Below are 25468 nucleotides of genomic sequence, written 5' to 3'. Positions count from 1 at the left end.
ATAATTGTGGACCGATGTTGACCAATTTTTGCATGGTTGTTAGAGACCATATACCCACACCATGTACCAAATTTCAGCCGGATCGGATGAAATATGCTTCTGTTAGAGGCTTCACAAGCCAAATCTGAGGGTCCCTTTATATGGGGGCTATACGTAAAAGTGGACCGATATGGCCCATTTGCAATACCATCCGACCTACGTCAATAGCAACTACTTGTACCAAGTTTCAAGTCGATAGCTTGTTTCGTTCGGAAGTTAGCGTGATTTCAACAGACGGACGGATGGACGGACATGCTTAGATCGACTCAGAATTTCACCACGACCCAGAATATATATACTTTATGGGGTCTTAGAGCAATATTTCGATGTGTTACAAACGGAATAACAAAGTTAATATACCCCCCATCCTATGGTGGAGGGTATAAAAATGGATTCCGAAGGTATTTTATTTTTCCTGAGAACTAAATTTAGAACTCCTTAATATGTTTAAAACTAAATGTTAGTAGAACAACTTCTATCTTTTAAGATGAAATGGATGAAACAAGAGCCCTTCGTTTCAGTCTAATATTGAATCAACAGACATTTGAATTGACTTCACAAGATGAACGTGCTGCATAGCGTAGAAATCCGAGAAAGTCAAGTGAGTCTCGATATATTTTCGGAAAGGTGATTAAAATGGAATAACTTTCATAAAACCCTCACGAGGAACTATTGCATAATGTTATTGGACTGACTGATCGATGAAATCGATCGTGCGAATTTGAAGGAAAATTTGCTGTATCACCAATTTAATGCACTGCTACATTTTAGTGAAAACAATGGTCAAGCACCATGAATTTGTCTCCGAGTTGTGCACAATATTCTGCCGAAGCATCCAGCGACTTTTTCCTATCCCATAGAATTCTTGCTAGGAAGAAGGAAAGGAGAAATCGTACTACAAAACTAATATAGAATATGAATTTTTATCAACCTTTCGAGGAACAATACAACTTTTGACAAAACCAAAATTAGTTATATTATATCAAGATCTAAAAGAGGAAACCTGATCATGTGTATTACCATTAAAAGAAAACGAACAAGTTAAATAGATATCTTTAATTTTTTAAACTCATATGAGGATAATTTAATTTATCTGTTTTTGCAATCTATAGGCTAACCCATATGGTTTACCAATATCCACCTATGTCAGTCAAAATCATATCTTAATGATTCGATTAGGAACATACTCAACAACCATTAAGATAACCAACTAAAGTTTTAAATACCCAATTTCAAATATGTCTAGGCCAGCTAATATAGATATTAATCGAAACAGATGAAAATCTAAAATACACTTTTGCTAAAATACATATTTATGCATTTGCTCTTCACATGATCTCAGATTTCTTATGTTTTCTCAAAAATTTTGCCAGAGATAAGAATCAGGCCATATGTAAATCTTACAACTTGGATATTTTAACAATTCAGGTAGCAGTAGTAATTCTTTTATTTTTTTGGCCTTTTGTAAAATCAATATATTCTAGTTACACGAAACTGATTGCCATCTTAATGCTTGGTAAGACCTGCCTTATCACCTATCATCATCAAATCCTCTTTGATCCATATATGATCCTTCATGCATTCATGTGAGCACATTCGTGTAGGTGAAGAAATTCATCTTGAAAATGTTCTTTGTTTTTGGAGTTGAAAATTTGTTTGTTGTACTTTAGCTTCTGTGCATGGTCTATTTTTGGATTTTAATGAAGAGACGAGGGATTAAGATTTGGCATGCCTCAGAGGAAGAGAGCAAATTTAGTTTTAAAATATTTGGAAAATTTGTTATTCTATGTATGTTGGAATTTTTGATAAATTCGTATGGATAAAAAAATGCACGCAAAGAAGAAATACTTTCCTCCTGAACAAATTTATATCGATTGTGGGCCGCCATAATAGCCGATGGTCTATCCCGGCTCGTATTTACCGAAAGTGAGGTCAAACAAGTATATACGGCCCTAAGTTCGGCCAGGCCGAAGCTTATGTACCCTCCACCATGGACTGCGTAGAAACTTCTACGGAAGACTGTCATCCACAATTGAATTACTTGGGTTGCGGTAACACTTGCCGATGGCATTGTATCTTAAAACTTCCTTACACCGTAATATATACCACATAGTCCATATTAAACTAAAAAATGCCGATTAAATATGTATATAATTAAGTTTAAAGTTTCCATAGAAATAAAATTTTGACAAAATAAAATTTTGACAACATTTTCTATAGAAGTAAAATTTGGACAAAAATTTTTATAGAAATACGATTTTAACAAAATTTTCTAAAGAAATAACATTTTGACAAAATTTTCTATAGAAATAAAATTTTTAAAAAATTTCCAAAAGGTTTAAAATTTTGACAACATTCTTTATAGAATTAAAATTTTGACAACATTTTCTACAGAAATAAAATTTTGCCAAAATTTTCTATAGAAATAAAATTTGACAAAATTTTCTATAGGAATAAAATTTCGTTATTGTTGTTTTTGATCTCAGCTTAAAGCCATGCATTGACTAAACTACAAGTGTAGCTTAACCTACAGAGGAAAGGTATGCTTGTCAAATTTATTTGGGCAAAGCCCTATAAACTGCAAGATGGTTGGATGTACAGCTGTTTCGGAATTACCACATTCCTCATCAGCATCCTCTACTTGCAGCAAAACTATCAACCAATTATCAGAATAAATTCGGGTAATTCACTCAACCCAAAGTGAACTGCACCTAAACCTTCCGAAAAAAGGTTTGATAGTCGGCTACTGCCTAAACAAATTTGCAAGCATATCTCTTTTCCTTTGCCAAACTCAAATCATCGATTTGAATGTAGTTGGTTGGGTTTGTTTTTGAGCGTGCTTCCTCTATCTTCATTCGTTTTGTTTGTTATTGTTGGCTTCTCTTCAATCGTTATTGTTGTTTTTGATCTCAGCTTAAAGCCATGCATTGACTAAGCTACAAGTGTAGCTTAAGCATACTTTTCCTCTGTTGGTTAAGCTACACTTGTAGTTTAGTCAATGCATGGCTTTAAGCTGAGATCAAAAACAACAATAACGATTGAAGAGAAGCCAACAATAACAAACAAAACGAAGGAATAAAATTTCGACAAAATTTTCTATAGAAATAAAATTTTGACAAAATTTTCCATAGAATAAAATTTTTATAGATTATTTTTGCTCGAGTGGCAAGCATGATTGTGTGATTGAGGATCGGCTATATATAACTATAGACCGATATGGACCAATTTTGGCATGGTATTTAGCGGCCATATATTAACACCACGTTGCAAATTTCAGCCGGATCGGATGAAATTTGCTTCTCTTAGAGGCTCCGCAAGCCAAATCGGGGGATCGGTTTATATGGGGGCTATATATTATTATGGACCCAAGTGGACCAATTTTTGCATGGTTGTTAGAGACCATATACTAACACCACGTACCAAATTTCAACCGGATCGGATGAAATTTGCTTCTCTTAGAGGATCCGCAAACCAAATCTGGGAATCGGTTTATATGGGGGCTATATATAATTATGGACCGATATGGATCAATTTTTGCATGGTTGTTAGAGACCATATACTTACACCACGTACCAAATTTCAACCGGATCGGATGAATTTTGCTCCTCTAAGAGGCTCCGGAGTTCAAATCTGGAGATCGGTTTATATGGGGGCTATATATAATTATGGACCGATATGGACCAATTTTTTATGGTTGTTAGAGACCATATACTAATACCATGTACCAAATTTCAGCCGTATCGGATGAAACTTGCTTCTCTTTGAGGCTCCGCAAGCCAAATCTGGGGATCGGTTTATATGGGGGCTATATATAATTATGGACCGATGTGGACCAATTTTTGCATGGTTGTTGGAGACCATATACTAACACCATGTACCAAATTTCAGACGGGTCGGATGAAATTAGCTTCTCTTAGAGCAATCGCAAGCCAAATTTGGGGGTTCGTTTATATGGGGGCTATACGTAAAAGTGGACCGATATGGCCCATTTGCAATACCATCCGACCTACATCACTAACAACTACTTGTGCCAAGTTTCAAGTCGATAGCTTGTTTCGTTCGGAAGTTAGCGTGATTTCAACAGACGGACGGACGGACATGCTCAGATCGACTCAGAATTTCACCACGACCCAGAATATATATACTTTATGGGGTCTTAGAGCAATATTTCGATGTGTTACAAACGGAATGACAAAGTTAACAAAGCCACCGGATCTCAATCCACGGGGTGATATTCCCCGTGGATTGAGAATTTTTAATTTTATTTTCATTATACCCTCCATCATAGGATGGGGGTATATTAACTTTGTCATTCCGTTTGTAACACATCGAAATATTGCTCTAAGACCCCATAAAGTATATATATTCTGGGTCGTGGTGAAATTCTGAGTCGATCTAAGCATGTACGTCCGTCTGTTGAAATCACGCTAACTTCCGAACGAAACAAGCTATCGACTTGAAACTTGGCACAAGCAGTTGTTATCGATGTAGGTCGAATGGTGTTGAAAATGGGCCATATCGGTCCACTTTTACGTATAGCCCCCATATAAAGGGACCCTCAGATTTGGCTTGTGGAGCCTCTAACAGAAGCATATTTCATCCGATCCGGCTGAAATTTGGTACATGGTGTTGGTATATGGTCTCTAACAACCATGCAAAAATTGGTCCACATCGGTCCATAATTATATATAGCCCCCTTATAAACCGATCCCAAGATTTGGCTTGCGGAGCCTCAAAGAGAAGCAAATTTCATCCGATCCGGCTGAAATTTGGTATATGGTGTTGGTATATGGTCTCTAACAACCGTGCAAAAATTGGTCCACATCGGTCCATAATTATATATAGCCCCCATATAAACCGATCCCCAGATTTGGCCTGTCGGAGCCTCAAAGAGAAGAAAATTTCATCCGATCCGGCTGAAATTTGGTACATGATATTGGTATATGGTCTCTAACAACCATGCAAAAATTGGTCCATATCGGTCCTTAATTATATATAGCCCCCATATAAACCGTTCCCCAGATTTGGCTTGTGGAGCCTCTAAGAGAAACATATTTCATCCAATCCGGCTGAAATTTGGTACATGGTGTTGGTATATGGTCTCTAACAATCATGCAAAAATTGGTCCACATCGGTCCATAATTATATATAACCCCCATATAAACCGATCCCAGATTTGGCTTGCGGAGCTTCAAAGAGAAGCAAATTTCATCCAAGCCGGTTGTAATTTGGAACATGGTGTTAGTATATGATCTTTAACAAGCGTGCCAGAATTGGTCCATAACGGTCCATAATTATATATAGGCCCCATATAAAACGTTCTCCAGATTTGACCTCCGGAGCCTCTTGGAGGAGCAAAATTCATTCGATCCGGTTCAAATTAGGAACGTGGTGTTAGTATATGGTCGCTAACAACCATACCAAAATTGGTCCAAGCACACAAAAATTGGTCCATATCGGTTCATAATCATGGTTGCCACTAGAACCAAAAATAATCTACCAAAATTTTATTTCTATAGAAAATTTTGTCAAAATGTTATTTCTATAGAAAATTTTGTCAAAATTTTATTTCTAGAGAAAATTTTGTTAAAATTTTATTCGATTCATAATAAAATTTTCATCATTTTCAAAATTTTATTTCTATAGAAAATTTTGTCAAAATTTTATTTCTATAGAAAATTTTGTCAAAATTTTATTTCTATAGAAAATTTTGTTCAAATTTTATTCGGTTCATAATCATGGTTGCCAGTCGAGCCACAAATAATCTACCAAAATTTTATTTTTATAGAAAATTTTGTCAAAAGATTATTTCTATAGAAAATTTTGTTAAAATTTTATTTCTGTAGAAATTTTTGTCAAAATTTTCTTTCTATAGAATATTTTGTCAAAATTTTTATTTCTATAGAAAATTTTGTGAAAATTTTATTTCTATAGAAAATTTTGTTAAAATTTTATTTCTGTAGAAAATTTTGTCAAAATTTTATGTCTACTTGCCATCGGCAAGCGTTACCGCAACTTAAGTAATTCGATTGTGGATGGCACTGTTAGAAGAAGTTTCTACTCAATCCATGATGGAGGGTACATAAGCTTCGGCCTGGCCGAACTTACGGCCGTATATACTTGTTGTTTTAATAATTTTTCATAGATAACATATTCAATATCCAAAATTTGATTTTTCACTTAAAATCACCAAGTAGCACATTTTCTAAATCTTATTCAAGATAACTCCATTGAAAGTGGACACAATTGAATAAGGGTCTCATGATGTGCATTTGTTGATTGGTAATTTCGAATGTTTTCACAAACAGTTGTATATGTATGTCATTTTTGTATTTGTTTAAAAATTTTCATAGAAAATAATAAAGTCACATTTCTACACCTATGGAAATTTACCAATTAAGCAAATAATGTTATTTCAGCCTTGTAAAATGTGTTTTCTTAGTTATTCAGAAATTATTTCCAAAAAAATATTTGCTCACAAGCAGTTAAACGTGACATAGAAAAACTGAATATGTGTTTTCAAAGAAAATATACGGAAATTGAAAATCAAAATACACATATGAAAAATACTAAACCTTTATAGCATATAAAGAATTTGTTTTTGAATACAATAATTTATTTTTTTCTTTTCTTTTGAATAAATGAAAATGTCAAAAATTATAAATGATATATAGGAAAAAATAATAAGCATTGTCGTTGAAACGTTGGTGTTATTTTAGGTTCCTATAATGGCCCAACATACGAATAATGGCCACCACATATGTTTTGTGGATCTCACACAAAGTCCTAACCTTTAAAGGCCTTGCTAGGGCATGGTAGGCTATAGTAGGCAAATTTAAATACTCTAAACAGAATGTCCTGTTTGCCAGACACTTCGCCCACATTGTGGTATTCTCGAAAGATGACAAACTAAACGAAACCTCTAAGGGAAACCTTAATGCCTTGGTTGACCAAAGAATTCTAAAAGGATATTTTTACAACAACAAAAAGAAAAAGGATCTTTTTAGGGATTTATGTTTCAATTGCATTTAATTTGTGTGCATTTCTCTAATCTTGCAATGTTATTTTAGAGTCCTTAAACAAAAACAGCAACAGAAAGGTCTCTTAGAAATTTCCATCATTGTTAAATAACTACTTTGAAGGCCTATTTCAACTACATGACATTCTTATGTTATTTTAGGTCCTAAAAATCTTTTTTTTTTTTGTACACTAAAAATTTTCTTCGAATTGTTTTAAGATCTTTAAGTCACAGTTTCAGTTTCTGAGGAAGTCGAGTTTAGTCTTCTTTAGAACAAAAAAAGATCATTAGATAAGGAAGCTAGGTTACTTTCGCAGAGACCTTTTGTTTTAAAGATTTTCTATTGTTATTCAAAAAACTGAATTTCCTAATGATTAGTGAAAAGTCTTTGAATTGTTAGTCTAGTGATCATTATCTGTTGAAATTAAGTAATGAACAAAATTTGTACACTTTGCATTTTATACCCTCAATCATTTCGTTTGTAAAGTATATTTATTTTGGGTCGTGGTGAATTTCTGAGTCGATCTAACAATAATTACTATAGAAATTAAATTTTGACAAAATTTTTTATAGAAATAAAATTTTCACAAAAATTTCTATAGAAATAAAAGTTTAACAAAAATTTCTATAGAAATACAATTTTGAAAAATATGTCTATAGAAATAAAATGTTGACCAAATTTTCCTCAGAAATAAAATTTTGACCAAATTTTTCTCTGAAATAAAATTTTCTATAGAAATAAAATTTTGACAAAATTTTCGAAAGCATTAAAATTTTGACAAAATTTTTTTATAGAAATAAAATTTTCACAAAATTTTTTTATAAAAAAAAAAATTTGACGAAATTGTTTATAGAACTAAAATTTTGAAAACATTTTCTATAGAAATAAAATTTTGACAAAATTTTCTATAGAAATAATTTTTTTTGTTTGTTTTGTTATTGTTGGTTTATTCTTCAATCATAATTGTTGTCTTGGATTTCAGCTTAAAGCCATGCACTGACTAAACTACAAGTGTAGCTTAACCAACAGAGGAAAAGAATGTTTGTCAAATTTATTTTGGGAAAAGTCCTATAGACTGCAAGATGGTTGGATGGACGCACGTTTCGGAATTACCATATTCCTCATAATCATCCTCTACTTGCAGCAAAACTATCAACCAAATATCAAAATAAATTCAGGCAGTTCACTAAACCCAAAGTGAACCACACTTGAACCTTCAGAAAAAAGGTTTACGATAGCCGGCTTATGCCGAAATAAATTCGTACAAACATATCTCTTTTCCTTTGCCACTGTCAAATCATCGATTTGAGTGCAGTTGGCTGGGTAATTCCGAAACGTGCGTCCATCCAACCATCTTGCAGTCTATAGGGCTTTGCCCAAATACGAGGGTGGTTCGGAAACTTCTTAGCGTATCAAAAAAAGAGAATATTAAGTTTTTCAAATATATTTTTATTTTCAATATAATCTCCTGAAACTTCAATACACTTAGTCCAACACTTTTCTAGCAATTCTATCCCTTGATTAAAATAGTTTTCTTCAAGGTCTTCTTCATTTGAGGTAAAACGCTTGCCAGCAAGGAATTTTTTTAGGTTTGGGAACAAGTAAAAGTCACTGGGAGCTAAATCAAGAGAATAAGGTGGGTGGTCAAGTAACTCGTACTTTAATTCGTGCGTTGCCTTGATGAAAAATTATTTTTTTGTGTTGTAAGCCAGGACGTTTTTCTCGAATTTGTACATTTAATTGATCCAAAAGGTTGCAATAATACTCTGAATTTATTTGTTTACCCTTTTTGCAGATAGTCAATCAATAAAATACCTTTGAAGTCCCAAAAACCGTTGCCATAACCTTACCGGCCGATTGAATTGTTTTTGCCTTCTTTGGGGTACTTCCTCCAGCTTCTAGTCCATTGTTTAGATTGTTATTTTGTCTCTGGAGTATAGTGGTGGATCCATGTCTCATCAACAGTTATGAAACGACGCTTAAAATCCATCCTATTTCGCTTAAAACGATCAAAACTAGCTTGAGAAATGTTCATTCTCATGCGTTTTTGATCGACTGTTAAGCTTTTTCATCTGTAGTTCTTCATGCAAAATTAAATGGACTCGATCATTTGTGATGCCCATGATATTAGCAATTTCACGCACTTTTATTCGTCGATCATTTAATACCATATCATGCACTTTGGCCACAATTTCTGTTGTTGTTGTTTGTGGACGTCCACTACGTGGTTCATCTTCAATGCTTGTACGACCACGTTTAAATTCAGAAACCCAATTTTTTACTGTTGCAACACTTTCACCTAACACATTCACCATATCATTATGAATTTCTTGTCCCGATAAACCTTTTTTATGTAAATATTTAATGACAGCACGCATATCTAATTTTTCCATTATAAAAAAAATTGCGGATGCGTCGTTTTTGAACACATGTTTCTATATGAAGGAGTTGCCAGATCGAAACAAAATTTAAAATGTGTTCAAAACAGAGATGGAAGTTTCCAAAACACTTAACTTTTTTCTGTATATACCGCGCTTTTTGTGCTAGGCTAAGAAGTTTCCGAACTGCCCTCGTAAATTTGGCTGGTTAAGCTACACTTGTAGTTTAGTAAATGCATAGTTTTAAACTGAAATCAAAAACGACAATAATGAAATAAAATTTTGACAAAATTTTTTATAGAAATAAAAATTTGACAAAATATTATATAGAAATAAATTTTTGACAAAATATTCTTCAGTAATAAAATTTTTATAAAATTTTCTATAGAAATAAAATCTCGACAAAATTTTCTCTAGAAATAAAATTTTGTATAGAAATAAAATTTTGACAAAATTTTCTATACACTGATAGAAAAAGTTTCATTATATCAACGAAATTTGTCATTAAAATTGAGCCAACGAAACAAATTCGTTAATATAACGAACTTTTTCATCATTATGATGAATTTTCTGTTAAACAATGAAACGTTTCGTATTATTAACGAAAGTTTTCATTGTCCTAATGAAAATTTCCCATTGTATCAATGAAAAACTTTCGTTGGCTCAATTTCAATGAAATTTTCTTTGTGTGTAGAAATAAAATTTTGACAAAATTTTTTAAAGAAATAAGATTTTGACAAATTTTTCGAAAGCATTAAAGTTTTGACAAAATTTTCTATGGAAAAAAATTTTTTTGACAAAAGTTGTTATAAAAATAACATTTTGACAAAATTTGCTATAGAAATAAAATTTTGACAAATTTTTCTATAGAAATAAAATCTCGACAAAATTTTCTCTAGAAGTAAAATGTTAACAAAATTTTCTATAGAAATAAAATTTGGACAAAATTTTGTATAACAAATAAATTTTGACAAAAATAAAATTTTGACAAAATTTTCTATAGAAATAAAATTTTGACAAAGTTTTTATATAGCAATTAAATTTTAACAAAAATTTCTATTGAAACAAAATTTTGACAAAATTTTTTAAAGAAATAAGATTTTGACATAATTTTCGAAAATTTTGGCAAAATTTTCCATAGAAATAAACTTTTGACAAAATTTTCTACAGAAACAAAATTTTGACAAAATTTTTTAAAGAAATAAGGTTTTGACATAATTTTCGAAAGCATTAAAATTTGGCAAAATTTTCCATAGAAATACAATTTTGACAAAATTTTCTATAGCAATTAAATTTTGACAAAATGTTCTTTAGAAATAAAATTTTAACAAAAGTTTCCATAGAGATTAAATTTTGACAAAAATTTCTATAGAAATAAAATTTTGACAACATTTTCTGTAGAAATAAAATTTTGACAAAATTTTCTATAGAAATAAAATTTTGACAAAATTTTCTATTGAAATAAAATCTCGACAAAATTTTCTCTAGAAATAAAATGTTAACATAATTTTCTATAGAAATAAAATTTTGACAAAATTTTCTATAGAAATAAAATTTTAACAACATTTTTTATAAAAATAAAATTTTGACAAAATTTTTTAAAGAAATAAAATTTTGACATAATTTTCGAAAGCATTAAAATTTTGGCAAAATTTTTCATACAAATAAAATTTTGACAAAATTTTCTATAGCAATTAAATTTTGACAAAATGATCTATAGAAATAAAATTTTAACAAAAGTTTCCATAGAGATTAAATTTTGACAAAAATTTCTATAGAAATAAACTTTTGACAAAATTTTCTATAGAAATAAAATTTTGACAAAATTTTCTATAGAAATAAAATTTTGACAAAATTTTCTATAGAAATAAAATTTTGACAAAATTTTCTATAGCAATAAAGTTTTGACAAAATTTTCTATAGAAATAAAATTTTTGACAAAATTTTATATAAAAATAAAATTTTGACAAAATATTTTATAGAAATAAAATTTTGAAAAAATTTGTTTATAGAAATAAAAGCTTGACAAAATTTTCTATAGAAATAAAATGTTGACAAAATTTTCTATAAAAATAAAATATTAACAAAATATTTTATAGAAATAAAATTTTGAAAAAATTTGTTTATAGAAAGAGAACTGCTAAATGTTTGAAAATTAATTTTGCTCTCTTTCTATTAGCCATGAAAAATCGTAATACCTCGTCATTTCATCAAAAAACCAAAAATAGGCCATGCACAGAAGCTAAAGTACAACAAACAAATTTTCAACTTCAAAAACAAAGAATATTTTCAAGATGAATTTCTTCACCAACACGAATGTGCTCACATGAATGCATGAAGGATCATATATGGATCGAAGAGGAAGTTGTAGGATTGACATATGGTCTTGGATATATATGTGCTGATTCTTATCTCTAGTAATTTTTGAGAAAACAAAAGAAATCTGAGATCATGTGAAGAACAAATGCATAAATAGGTATTTTAGCAAAAGTGTATTTTAGATTTTCATCTGTTTCGATTAATATCTTTACTAGCTTGCCTAGGAATATTTGAAGTTAGGTATTTCAACCTTTAGTTGTTTATCTTAATGGTTGTTGAGTATGTTCCTAATCGAATCATTAAGATATGATTTAGACTGACATAGGTGGATATTGGTAAACCATATGGGTTAGTCGATAGATTGCAAAAACAGATAAATTAAATTATCCTCATATGAGTTTAAAACATTAAGGATATCTATTTAACCTGTACGTTTTCTCTTAATGGTAATACACATGATACCAAATTTTAACCAGATCGGATGAAATTTGAACATCTAGGACGCTTCCCAAGCCAAATCTTGGGGGTCGATTTATATGGGGGATGTATATAATTATGGTTCGGTAATGACCAATTTTTGCATTGTAGGACGAAATTTGCATCTATGGGGGCTATAACTAAAATACCGATATAGTCAATTTACTGTATCATCCGACCTACACCAATATGGACTACTTGTGCCAAGTTTGAAGTGGATAGTTTATTTCGTTCGGAAGTTGGAATGATTTCAACAAATGGACGGACGGACACCAGATCGATTTTAACCCTGACCCAGAATATATACACTACTAGCGTAACCCGGCCCGCTTCGCTGCGCCTTCCGAAGCGTATTTGGAGGAACATTTTGCGTTAACTTAGTCAACTATATCCTTCGTGCTGAAAACAAATTCGAAAAGATTTGAATTCTTTTAAACAAATCGGACTACTTGATTTTTCGTTTATAGGTATAAATACGGCGGGAGAGGGTGTACCCTTTCCTCCAAATTTTTTTAATAATGTTCTGTATTCAAGTAGTTGGACAATCTTCTATATTTCTTGTGAATTTTAAGTGTGGTTTGTCAAGGAAAGATATCCTTTTCCTCAACAAATCTGAAAATTAAGCACTATATTATCCAATAAATCGGAAAAAGCAAACGTAGTAAAAAATTTTATCACATTAACATTTGCTAAAATGTTGGAAAATGATGTACCCTATACCTTGGCTACCAATTTCATGTAAATTTAAGTTCTTTACTAAAAAGAAGTGTGACAGAAGCCTGTGCAAAAATCATAAAATTATGTACCGAGTTCCCATTTAAGGACAACCCTCTACTTTCAATTTAAGAAAAAAAAAAAAAAACGGACAAAAGGGCACCCTCCCCACCTTCGCACCACTCCGACCTGATATCGGACTATCACGTACCCTATATTCATTTCGCAACTACTCAATGGTCCCTATAAATTCTATCGAAGTAAATCGATAAAGTTTATTTCAATTTTCCCCTTCCCCAACCAGATATCGAAAAATCATATACCAATTTAAAAATCATGTATAAATTTAATCACCTCCTCCCACGTTCCCTGTAAATTTCAAGTAGATCGGCGATGTTTAAATTTTGCTCTATTGTTTTAAAGGGACGTCACTTTCCCCGATACAATATCGACAAACAGTGAATAGCACCCCTAACCTTCCCTGAAAATTCTTAAAACTTTCCTTCAAGTGTGGGGCAAGGAAGGTTGCCTCTTCGTTCATAACCTTTTTGTAAATTTCAAGAAAACTTAATTTTTTTTGCAGTTTTAGAGGAGGGTCTCCTCCCCAACCAAATATCGAAAAGTGATGTAGCGTATCTTTTGTAAACGTCCCAGAAAATGTCAAACAAATTATAAGCCTAAAGGGGCGGCCTCTCTTCCGTCCAAATATCACAAAATCAGGTATCAACTATTAATATCGTAACCTCTCCCCAGTCCTCAAGTAACTCGGTAAAGTTTAATTGTTTCTCTGTATGTACTTAAGAGAAGCGGATGCCTCCCTATGCCCTTTTATTTTTATTAAAAAATCAGGAACCTGATATAAATTTCATAACCCGTTTTTTCCGTAAAATTTCAGTCGGGGGAGTTTAGTTTTGTTTGTACTTTCAAAAAAAAAAAAAAAAGATCGGCAAAGGGGTGGTCCCCCTCCCCGACCAAATACCGAAAAATAATGTAGCGGGTTTTTGTCTAGATGCCAACCCCAACATTCAATGAAAATTTCAAGCAAATCGCATAATTTTGTTCCAAGTTTCAAAAAGTAGGGCAAAGGGGAGGTCCCCCTCCCCATCCACATATGAAATCATCAGGTACCCCATATTAATTCCATAACCTCACCACATGTTTTCTGTAAATCTCAGATAATTTAGAGAATTTTAGTTTTTTCACTGTACTTTAAAAAAGTCGAACAAAGGGGAGGCCCCCCTCCGCCGCCAAATATCGAAATAAAAAGTAGCGGATCTTTGTCTAGATGTCAACCCCAATCTTCAATGAAAATTTCAAGCAAATCGGTCAACTTTGGTCTAATTTTCAAAAAGTCGGACAAAGGGGAGGTTCCTCTCCGCGACCATATGTCAAAAAATGAGGTACCCTATTTTCAGCACATGAGTGCCCCCCACGATCTCTGAAAGTTTCAAGTAAATCGGTTCAGCCGTTTTCGCGCCAACCCGGAACATACAAATAAACAAACAAACAAACAAACAAATAAACAAACATAATTTGAATTTTATATATATAGATATAGGATCCATTTCGATGTGTTATAAATTGAATGACTAATAAGTTAATATACCCCCATCCTATGATGAAGTGTATAATAAGGATTATCATTCAAACGTTTGGTGTTATTTTATGTCCCTATAATGACCCAACATATAAATAATACCACCACATGTGTTTTCTGGATCTCACACAAACCCTAACCTTTTAAGGCCTTTATTAGGACATGAAAGGCTATAGTAGGCAAATTCAAAAATACTCTACTAAACCGTCCTGTTTCGAAGACACTTCGCCCACATTGTGGTATTCTCGAAAGAAGGAAAACAAAACTAAACCTCTATGGGCAACCTTAAAGCGTTGGTTGACCAAAGAATTCTAAAAGGATATTTGTACAACAACAAACAGCAAAAAGGATCTTCTTAGGGATTTATGTTTCCATTGCATTTAATTTCGGTGCATTTCTCTAATCTTGCAATTTTATTTTAGAGTCCTTAGAAAAAACAAACGAAGTCGTGTTTAGTCTTCTTTAGCACAAAACGAGATCACTAGATAAGGAAGCTAGGTTACCTTTCGGTTGTTATTCAAAACAGAATTTCCTAAGGATTAGTGAAAAAGTCTTTGAATTGTCAGTTTGCTGATCATTATCTGTTGAAATTAAGTAATGAAAAAATATTGTTAGTTTTTTTTTCTTTAGGAGAATCGAACATTTAAATCTGGCGAACGAGTCATACACGCAGAGATATAGTATTTAAATGCCAAAAATCTTCTCGATATCGTGCAAAATTTTTTGGAATTTATGTATGAATTATTTCTGTTTTCAAAACCTATATTTGGTTCGTCGTTTGTAACATCATTTTGATCAACTTAAATTGTTTGTTTACATTAAGTAAAGTTTCTTTAAATCAACGGGTGTGTGTCCCACAATCTTGTTTATAAATAGAATTTCTTGGCTGTATGCGTTGAAGGTTATACACTAGAAGAAAACAAGTATATTCGGCCGTACGTTTGGCCAGGCCGAATCTTATGTACCCTCCATCATGGATTGCGTAGCAACTTCTTCTAAACACTGCCATCCACAATCGAATTACTTAAGTTGCGGTAACGCTCGCCGATGGCAAGGTATCTTAAAACCAAGGTATCAAAAAAGATCGATCCAATACGTATATAATTCAGTTTGACAAAGTAGACATAAAATTTTGACAAAATTTTCTACAGAAATAAAATTTTAACAAAATTTTCTATAGAAATAAACTTTTGACAAAATTTTCTATAGAAATAAAATCTTGGTAGATTATTTGTGGCTCGAATGGCAACCATGATTATGAACCGAATAAAATTTGAACAAAATTTTCTATAGAAATAAAATTTTGACAAAATTGTCTATAGAAATAAAATTTTGAAAATGATGAAAATTTTATTATGAACCGAAAAAAATTTTAACAAAATTTTCTCTAGAAATAAAATTTTGACAAAATTTTCTATAGAAATAAAATTTTGGTAGATTATTTTTGGCTCTAGTGGCAATCATGATTATGAACCGATATGGACCAATTTTTGTGTGATTGGACCAATTTTGGTATGGTTGTTAGCGACCATATACTAACACCACGTTCCTAATTTGAACCGGATCGGATGAATTGTGCTCCTCCAAGAGGCTCCGGAGGTCAAATCTGGTGAACGTTTTATATGGGGGCTATATATAATTATGGACCGATATGGACCAATTCTGGCACGGTTGTTAAAGATCATATACTAACACAATGTTCCAAATTACAACCGGCTTGGATGAAATTTGCTTCTCTTTTAGGCTCCGCAAGCCAAATCTGGGGATCGGTTTATATGGGGGCTATATATAATTATGGACCGATGTGGACCAATTTTTGCATGGTTGTTAGAGACCCTATACCAACACCATGTACCAAATTTCAGCCGAATCGGATGAAATATGCTTCTGTTAGAGGCTCCACAAGCCAAATCTGAGGGTCCCTTTATATGGGGGCTATACGTAAAAGTGGACCGATATGGCCCATTTTCAACACCGTCCGACCTACATCGATAACAACTACTTATGCCAAGTTTCAAGTCGATAGCTTGTTTCGTTGGGAAGTTATCGTGATTTCAACAGACGAACGGACGGACGGACATGCTTAGATCGACTCAGAATTTCACCACGACCCAGAATATATATACTTTATGGGGTCTTAGAGCAATATTTCGATGTGTTACAAACGGAATGACAAAGTTAATATACCCCCATCCTATGATGGAGGGTTTAAAAAGGCCGAGTAAATACGTATATAATTAAGTTTGACAAATTTTCTATAGAAATAAAATTTTGACCAAATTTTCTATAGAAATAACATTTTGACAAAATTTTCTATAGATATAAAATTTTGCCAAAATTTTCTATAGAAATGAAATTTTAAGAAAATTTTCTATAGAAATAAAATTTTAAGAAAATTTTCTATAGAAATAAAATTTTGGTAGATTATTTTTGGCTCGAGTGTCAAGCATGATTATGAACCGATATGAACCAAGTTTTGTGTGATTGGAGATCGGCTATATATAACTATAGACCGATATGGACCAATTTTGCCATGGTTGTTAGCGGCCATATACTAACACCACGATCCAAATTTGAACCGGACCGGATGAATTTTGCTCCTCCAAGAGGCTCCGGAGGTCAAATCTGGAGAACGGTTCATATGGGGGCTATATATAATTATGGACCGATATGGACCAATTCTGGCACGGTTGTTAGAGACAATATACTAACACCATGTTCCAAATTTCACCCGGATCGGATGAAATTTGCTTCTCTTTGAGGCTCCGCAATCCAAATCTGGAGATCGGTTTGTGTGGGGGCTATATATAATGATGGACCGATGTGGACCAATTTTGGCATGGTTGTTAGAGACCATATACTAACACCATGTACCAAATGAAAGTGGACATCGATGTTGAATTTCACCACCCCAGGGCCACCACAGGACTAGTCCCTGGTATGTATGGATCAGTACCAGTTCTGGTATGGAAGGGACCGGTCACTTTAATATGGGTTTGTCATTGGGGTAAATTTTCACTTTAAATAGGACATGTTTTGGACTCATTTTAAAGAACACGTCCTGGGACAAATTAGTAGGATTGTCCCATAGACAGATCTTCATGACATGGAATGGGACAAATTCTCCACTAGAAAGGAAAAACTGTTGAAATATATCGAACAATAGTTTATTCTGATAATTGTATTTCAAACAAGTATATACATCAGTAAGTTCGGCCGGGCCGAATCTTAAATACCCACCACCACCCAGAAAAAAATTTGGAAATTCTTCCAAAGGCACAACTTTAAAAGCACTTCCAGAAGATGCACTCCCAATGATGTTCTTTATTTTAACTACCCAGGAAGTTATTTTAATTCAATTTTTTTTATATCTTGGTTTTTTCATACTTTTAATGGGTAATTTTAACTATTTTTGTTTCAAATAGGTTAAAAACGGAGTAAAAATTCATAAAATGATACAAATCATTTAAATTTTGTCGAAAAAATGTATTTGAAAAAATATCACAGAATTTTGTAATTTATATCCGAAACATTGAATTCGGATCACACCTAACGATATGATGCAAATTCAGTGCAACAGCTGTTGAAATGCAGAACTTTCGTCCTATGACAAACCCATGTTTCATCGCTTCTGCTTCAATTTTGCACCACTTCCGGATCCAAAAAGAACATTTTCATTACTTTTTTGGCGACGTTTTTTTTTTTTTTTTGCTGGGCATGAATCAAAATATTAAAGTTTCCTTTGAAAATTCAGAGGGGTTTGATGACAGATCAAACAGAGCAGTTCAACCAGTACACTTCCCGAAGATAAATTTGAAGATTTTACCTATGAAGACTATATCAGATTCTGGATTTATAAGACCCATGTTTGTTTGAGTTTTAGAGGAATCATTAACATCTCTTGCAAGTGTGCAAGAAAATTATAAAAAAAAACTTATTGATTTCAAATCTTAAATCTGTAGATTTTCACCCGAGAAGTAAAATCTGGAAATTTTACATTTAGTTTCAAGCAATTTTCATGATCAATGTGCCTTCTATACCCTCAAAAAGTGAAATCGGTTTATATGGAGGCCTTATCAAATGGACCGATAAAAACTTAATCCGATACTGTAGTGGACGTCTTTGTCGACTAGTACCGCGTAGACACAAAAATTTCTGATATGCCTCATAAAGGAAAGAAAGACGAAAAGGGGATGAAACCAAGAATTTGTTTGCCAAAGAAAAAAAAAATATAGAAGGTCGAAAGAACACTTTTATTTGTTATACCAGGATCACAAACAAAAACTTGAATTCAATATTCTCATTTTTTTTTGGTAATTGTGCTGTCTACGCTGCCTAAATGACTCTTTGTTATAAATCAATTTTTTCTCAAATCCTCACTTATTTCATTTTTTTTTGTCTTCTCAAAGAGTAGTAGAACTCTCTCATATTACTATCAGGCGCTTGTCTCAGACTCAGATCACTTTACACATCATAGTTTTGTTTCATATTTTACTTGACTGTTCATACGTTTGTTACACAGAAAGTTGGAACAGAAATATTAAATAATTAGTCAAAGAATATTTTTGTGAATAAACCAAATTTTTAACATTTAGTGAATATGTTATTCACTAACCTGATAAAACAAATTTTAGTGAATGAATCTCTTAAAGTGATGGTATCTATGAATTTCAATTTATGTTGTGGCAACCCTGAATTTAATCGCGATTTTTCAATGGCAACTTTTGGGACGGTAATCGTACTTACAGTGATTGTTCGATCACACCTTTTGACGTTTTTCTTTAGCCACTTGCATGTCAGCAATCGAACCCCACAAGGCTTGCAAAATTTTCAAGAACTTCCTTTCCATTTTATCCAGTAAGGTGTTCGGATCAAAGTCACAAGAAATTAATTTTTAATTTACTAGAAAAATCGACAAACATCAGTGGAATTTTTAATGAAATTTATATTTCATATAAATTATATTTTCAATCAGAAAACATATTTAGTCGCAAAACGAGGTTTATGCAAATTTGTTGCCTACTCCAATCTGACTTCATCACGTGGAGTCAGCTTTCGACTCATCCAGTTGGAAATTAATATATTCATTGACCAAATTTAATGGGATCCCAGCATCAAGAGAAAATAAGCTTTTCCCATTCGAGAACGAGTTGTGTCCACGAATAGTTATATCATTGTCAAGGGTTCCGCGCCTCCCCACTTACATTAAGTAATATACGCAACCAACAACATTTCCATAGGGAGAGCGTACTCCGAACACTATTTTCCTGAAATTTATTTCTATGGCGAAATGGTAGAAATGAAGTAATAAGAGGAACCATAAATTTCTACACAAGGCCAGTGGGAAATTACAGCAAGTCCCTGGGCTGGCTGACTAAAAGCCATTCACATTTCACCTATTCATCACCATCTGAATTAGGTCGAATCATCTCATGATTTTAACTTAAAATCATCAATTTCATTATGGATCCATCCCAGTTTCATAATTTTTACATAAAGCCATCAGCATGTTATTTCTGAATTAAGGCAAGTCCCTAGTTCGACAGACTACACTTCACAGTTTTATCATAAAGTCTACAAGTAACTACGAGTCACCTCATTATTTCAATCAACTTCAACCAAAATTGTAATCGTATAATGTAATGGAATCTATCTCAGGGTTTAACCATATAGTCATCATTTGAATTAAACCAAGTCATCTCATCATTTCTACTTAAAATGATCAATTTCATCGTGATCGGCATAATGTAAAGAAACCTCCAGACATCCATTCCAGCCTCACCCTAGAGTCACCATTGTTTTACATATGTTTTAAGACCAGCTACATCATCTTTTTCGTTTAAATTCATCAATTACGTCAAGATCGATATCGTGCTATGAATTCAAGGAGATAAGCCTGTATTTTTGACATCTAAACTCTAAGTTAAAAAATTGGGATTCGACCATAACATTTTTATTGTGCTATTGCTGAATGGAATTGCAGATTTAAAAATATTTGCAAGAAAGTATAATCCAATTTTTATCCCATAAACAGCATCTACAGCATCGTTACCTGCGAAGGCCTTCTACGGATCGATATGCTGGTGAGTTTTATAAAAATTTATAATATATTTTGTGATATTATATTTTCTTGCATTGAGGTTTTTGCGTGAGTGTAGAAATCTTTAATATGAGATTGTGACTATTACCAGACACCTGTGCGTAAAAAAACAAAACAAAACAATCATTCATAAATGTTATACTATTGCTGAGTCTTCTTCTTCATGTCTGGAGCTGAGCTCCCACAGCAATGACGTCACAAGCATTAACAAGAATATTCATTCATGAGTACTGTTGATCATCATAAGTGTTATACCCTATACGGCTCTCTGGCATAAGCACAAACTCATAGTAAATATTTCTATCACCTGATAATTGCTTTGTTATGAAATGAAACAAAAAAATAACAAAATCAAATGCACAAAGATAAGGGTTTATAGGGGTGTCCCGAATCATAAATTAATTTTGTAAAATCAATATCTTTCGTTTGTATAAATATATATTTCTATTGTTTCTGGTATATAATCAGAACGTATTTTTTTTAATTTTTTTTATATTTATCAACTTGAATTCATATTGAAAAACTTAAATACTAGAGTTATGGTTTTTGATGATTCCTTCATAAATGCATACTAAACAAAATTACTATGCCATAATATGTTTTATATCAAGGTATAATGTTAAATTTCACTAATTAAAACTTATCTACTTAAAATTATTCTATATTAGCTATTATATCTATATTGCACGATTTCTAAAAATTCTATTTAAAAATGTTTTGAATAAAATTCGATAATTATAATGGATTGCTAAACTAAAATTTTCATGTTTTCTTATTGGAATGTAAATCAATAAAAATGTAATAAAAGCTTTAGAATTGGGGTTCTAGGTAATGAAATTAAGCCACTAGAACATAGGAAGGCGAGGGTTATGAGGCTTGTCTCTCGATGTCACCTGAGAGATATATATAATATTGGCTTTCGGAAAATACCATTTTTAGTGTTATTCTTTTTAAATTAATTTTCTCTTGATTAAAGCGGGTGTTTGTTTTTATTTTCTGTAATCATATTGGTCCATTTAGTTTCAGAGCAGCTTAAAAAAATAGGGAGTCTATAAAAATTAATTATTGTAATGGGAACTTAGTCTATGATGAGCAGGACGAGAACCCCCCACCCGACTGAAGTTAGCTAGAAAAAGGCTCCCGCAGTCCTAACTCAGCATAGACGGAAGGATGTTTATAAATTATTAGAACTTGCATCGAGATCCTCCGTGGTCCTGTACATTACATAATTTGGCGCCCAACGTGGGGCCCGAGGGACGCTGTCCCCTGGCTCTATTTTTTATTTAATAACTTTTTCTTTTAGAGTTAATTTTAGTCAAATTTGAATGTCTTAATTTTTGCAATTTCCATTTTATGAATAGTTTTCAGAGATTTTCTGGATAATTAGCATTTTGAACGATCGAAAGAGCTAACCGCTTATCTGCTGTTAACATTTTCGTAGATTGGTATGAGCAAATGTGAGATATTCTTTATTTTTTTGTACACTTTTATTTTTTTTTCTCTTGGGATTAGTTTTTATCTTGAACTTAGATATCAGTAGCTATGAATCTATTAGGATTTCGGCAAAACTGCTGACAGCATTTTGACGACCAATGTTTTGTAGGAGAGTTTAAGTATAGAATTTTCTCTTTGCTGGTTTGTTCGGTAGACTTGTATCTTAGAAAAATATAAAAGTGTCCCATAGACCATTAGTATTATCCTGTACTTATCGATAGAGAGCCAATTTTATTCCATTTACATTGATATGCATTCCAAATAAGAAAACATAACTTTATGATATTTTTATATTCAATCAGTAAATATTTTCTGGCCTTGTCAAAACAATTTTTCCGTAATTTTCATTGCAACATTCTAATTTTTGCAAATTGGTTTCGATATTGAGCTGGAAATTTTTCGGAGATTTATTTTTTTTTATTGTTTAGGGAAAATATTTTTCGTTAATTGATCATTAGTAATTTTTTTTGGCTGAAATGCATCACACACCTCCTCCGGGAGCTAATCCAAACTTGGATAGCCAAGGTGACCAAGCATCAGCTTTAGCACCTTTGGTGATAGAACCTTCAGTTTGTCATGTTTGTAATGAGGTAATGAGTGAGGGACAAGATTGTCTTATAATCAATGATTGTTCTCACCCATTTCATAGACGATGTATCGAGGATTATTTATCAAATTCTTCGGAATGTCCCGTCTGTAAGAGACCTTGTCAACTCAGTGAGTTGAGGAGTCACGTGATATCGTCCAAATCAGTTCCTACAGCGAAAGGAAATAAAAGGGGTAAACCAAGGGGTGCTATGTCTAAGCATTATAATACCCGTAATGCTACTCGTAATTTATTTCAAGAACCTCAATACGGCTACGTGGACCAAGGTACTGGAGTACCAGTGACACCGAATCGAAATGTTAATAACACAAATCAGGACCATATCAATTCTCCTGGCCCTGGATTAAGCAATCCACCGGCTCCCATTTCAATCGATTACGGTGAAATAAACCGCATGATTGAATCAAATTTAGCCCGATTGTTACGGGGAATGAATATTTTACCCCAGGGACAAAATTTGTCAAATCGAAATCATGCAAATGTGTCGAATGATGGTATCAATGTTAATGGTGGTTTCCAGGAACACATATCAAATAGTGAGCGTTTGGTAAATATGTCTCCAAATGTATTTTCTGGGTCAAGTGTGAATGGAATGCCATCTGATAAAGTGACATCTATAATCCAAAGTTGGAACATTAAGTTCGATGGATCGTCCTCTGGATTAAACGTTGAGGAGTTCCTTTATAGGATTAAGTCACTGACTAATGATAATTTTGGAGGCGACTTTTCCGTCATAATTAGGAATTTGAATACCCTATTGACTGGAAAAGCGAAAGAATGGTACTGGCGGTATCACAAACAGACGCCCTCCATATCGTGGAATGATTTCTCACAGGCTATTAGGGGTCAATATAAGGAATGTAAAACTTCTTTCGATTTGAGAGAAGAGATCCGTAATAGAAAACAAAAGCCAAACGAAACGTTTGACTCGTTTTTCGAATCTATTTCATCCATTATGGATCGATTACCAACGCCTATTCCAGAAAATGAACTTTTGGAAATTCTTCCTAGAAATCTCCGTCCAGAAGTTCGTCAAGATTTATTGTATGTTGAGATAAATTCGATTTCTCATCTGCGTCAGTTGGTACAAACTCGTGAGAATTTTCTTAATGACGAGTATGTACGACGAAATTTGGTGACACGCAGTCACCCATCGAGTCAAATGCAACGTAGACAGGTTGCGGAGATAGGTATAGATGAAGAGATTGATGAGACATTAGATTTAATGCCTAATGTCGATGCCTTGAATAAGGTTGGACAGAATTCTAAATGTTGGAATTGCAACACAGTGGGGCACTACTGGGAAGATTGTTTGGCCGAAAGAACCATATTTTGTTATGGGTGTGGTGCAAAAGGGATTTTTAAACCCAATTGTGTTGATTGTAAAACCCGAAACTCAAACACGACAAAAAACTTTCGAACCCTGGGTTCTCCAAAGGATTAAATCCAATAGAGAATCCCGCTTTGAATTCTGATTCCCAATGTGACAAATATTTAATTTCTGATAATGACATTCCTAACAGCCATGACTTGAATAAACCGGATACGAATCCTGATATGCCACGAAAACAAATATCGATCCTAAAGCGGATATCACAGTATGAAATACCTGATTTAATTGATAATTCTCGAATACTTTGTCCGAAGTTACCATACCATAAACGGTATGAAATGTATGTTAAGAAACGTAACGAAATTTTTAATATTTCATCTGTTTCCAATTATGTCCAAAAGCGACCTAAACGATCAACCACACGAATGAGGATGTTTTTTAATCGAAGAAAATTGTGTAAGAAATTTTTAATTTCTGCAATTTTCTCTAATCCGAAAGATATGCGCTTTTACGCGAAAATTTCATTTTTGGAATTCGATGAATATTGTCTGTTAGACACTGGTGCTAATGTTAGCTGCATCGGTGCAGGATTGGCAAGCCACAATTTTCATAAATACCCAAATTTTTCTAAATGTAAATCGCAGGTGCGAACAGCAGATGGTAATGTGCAAAATGTACTCGGCTGGCTTGATGTCATTGTATCATTTAAATCCAAGAGCGGTAGTGTAAGGTTTTTCATTGTGCCATCTATCGCCCAAAGGGTTATCCTAGGGGTAGATTTTTGCCGCACATTTGGACTTTTTCCAGATATTACTGGATCTGTTGATTTGCTATTTACGAACAAAACACCTTGTGATTTTTCTGAGTTATCCTCTCTAGATCAAGATCGCCAGATGGAATCTAATCTAGCGCAGGAAGAACGATTTCGTCTGACTGACCAACAAAATAGACAATTGGCATCTGTAATTGAATTATTTCCTAATTTCGAAACCCAGGGACTGGGTAGAACTAGCCTCATTAAGCACACCATTGATGTTGGCGATGCTCTACCTATAAAGCAGAGATTTTACCCAGTTTCCCCTGCGGTTGAAAAATTAATGTTTGGGGAAATAGACAGAATGTTAGAACTTGGAGTCATTGAACCTTCCAATTCTCCTTGGAGTTCTCCAATGAGATTGGTAGTAAAACCGAATAAAGTAAGATTGTGCTTAGATGCTCGAAAATTAAATTCGGTTACGAAAAAGGATGCATATCCATTACCAAATATTGAGGGAATCTTCGCACGATTGCCGAAGGCAAACTTGATATCCAAATTGGATCTCAAGGATGCCTTCTGGCAGATTAGCCTGGACGAAAAGTCGAAAGCATTGACGGCATTTACAGTGCCTGGA

Source organism: Haematobia irritans, chromosome 4 (assembly GCF_050003625.1).
Source record: "Haematobia irritans isolate KBUSLIRL chromosome 4, ASM5000362v1, whole genome shotgun sequence".
NCBI classification, from domain to species: Eukaryota; Metazoa; Arthropoda; class Insecta; order Diptera; family Muscidae; genus Haematobia; species Haematobia irritans.
Note: the sequence above shows the minus strand (reverse complement) of the source record.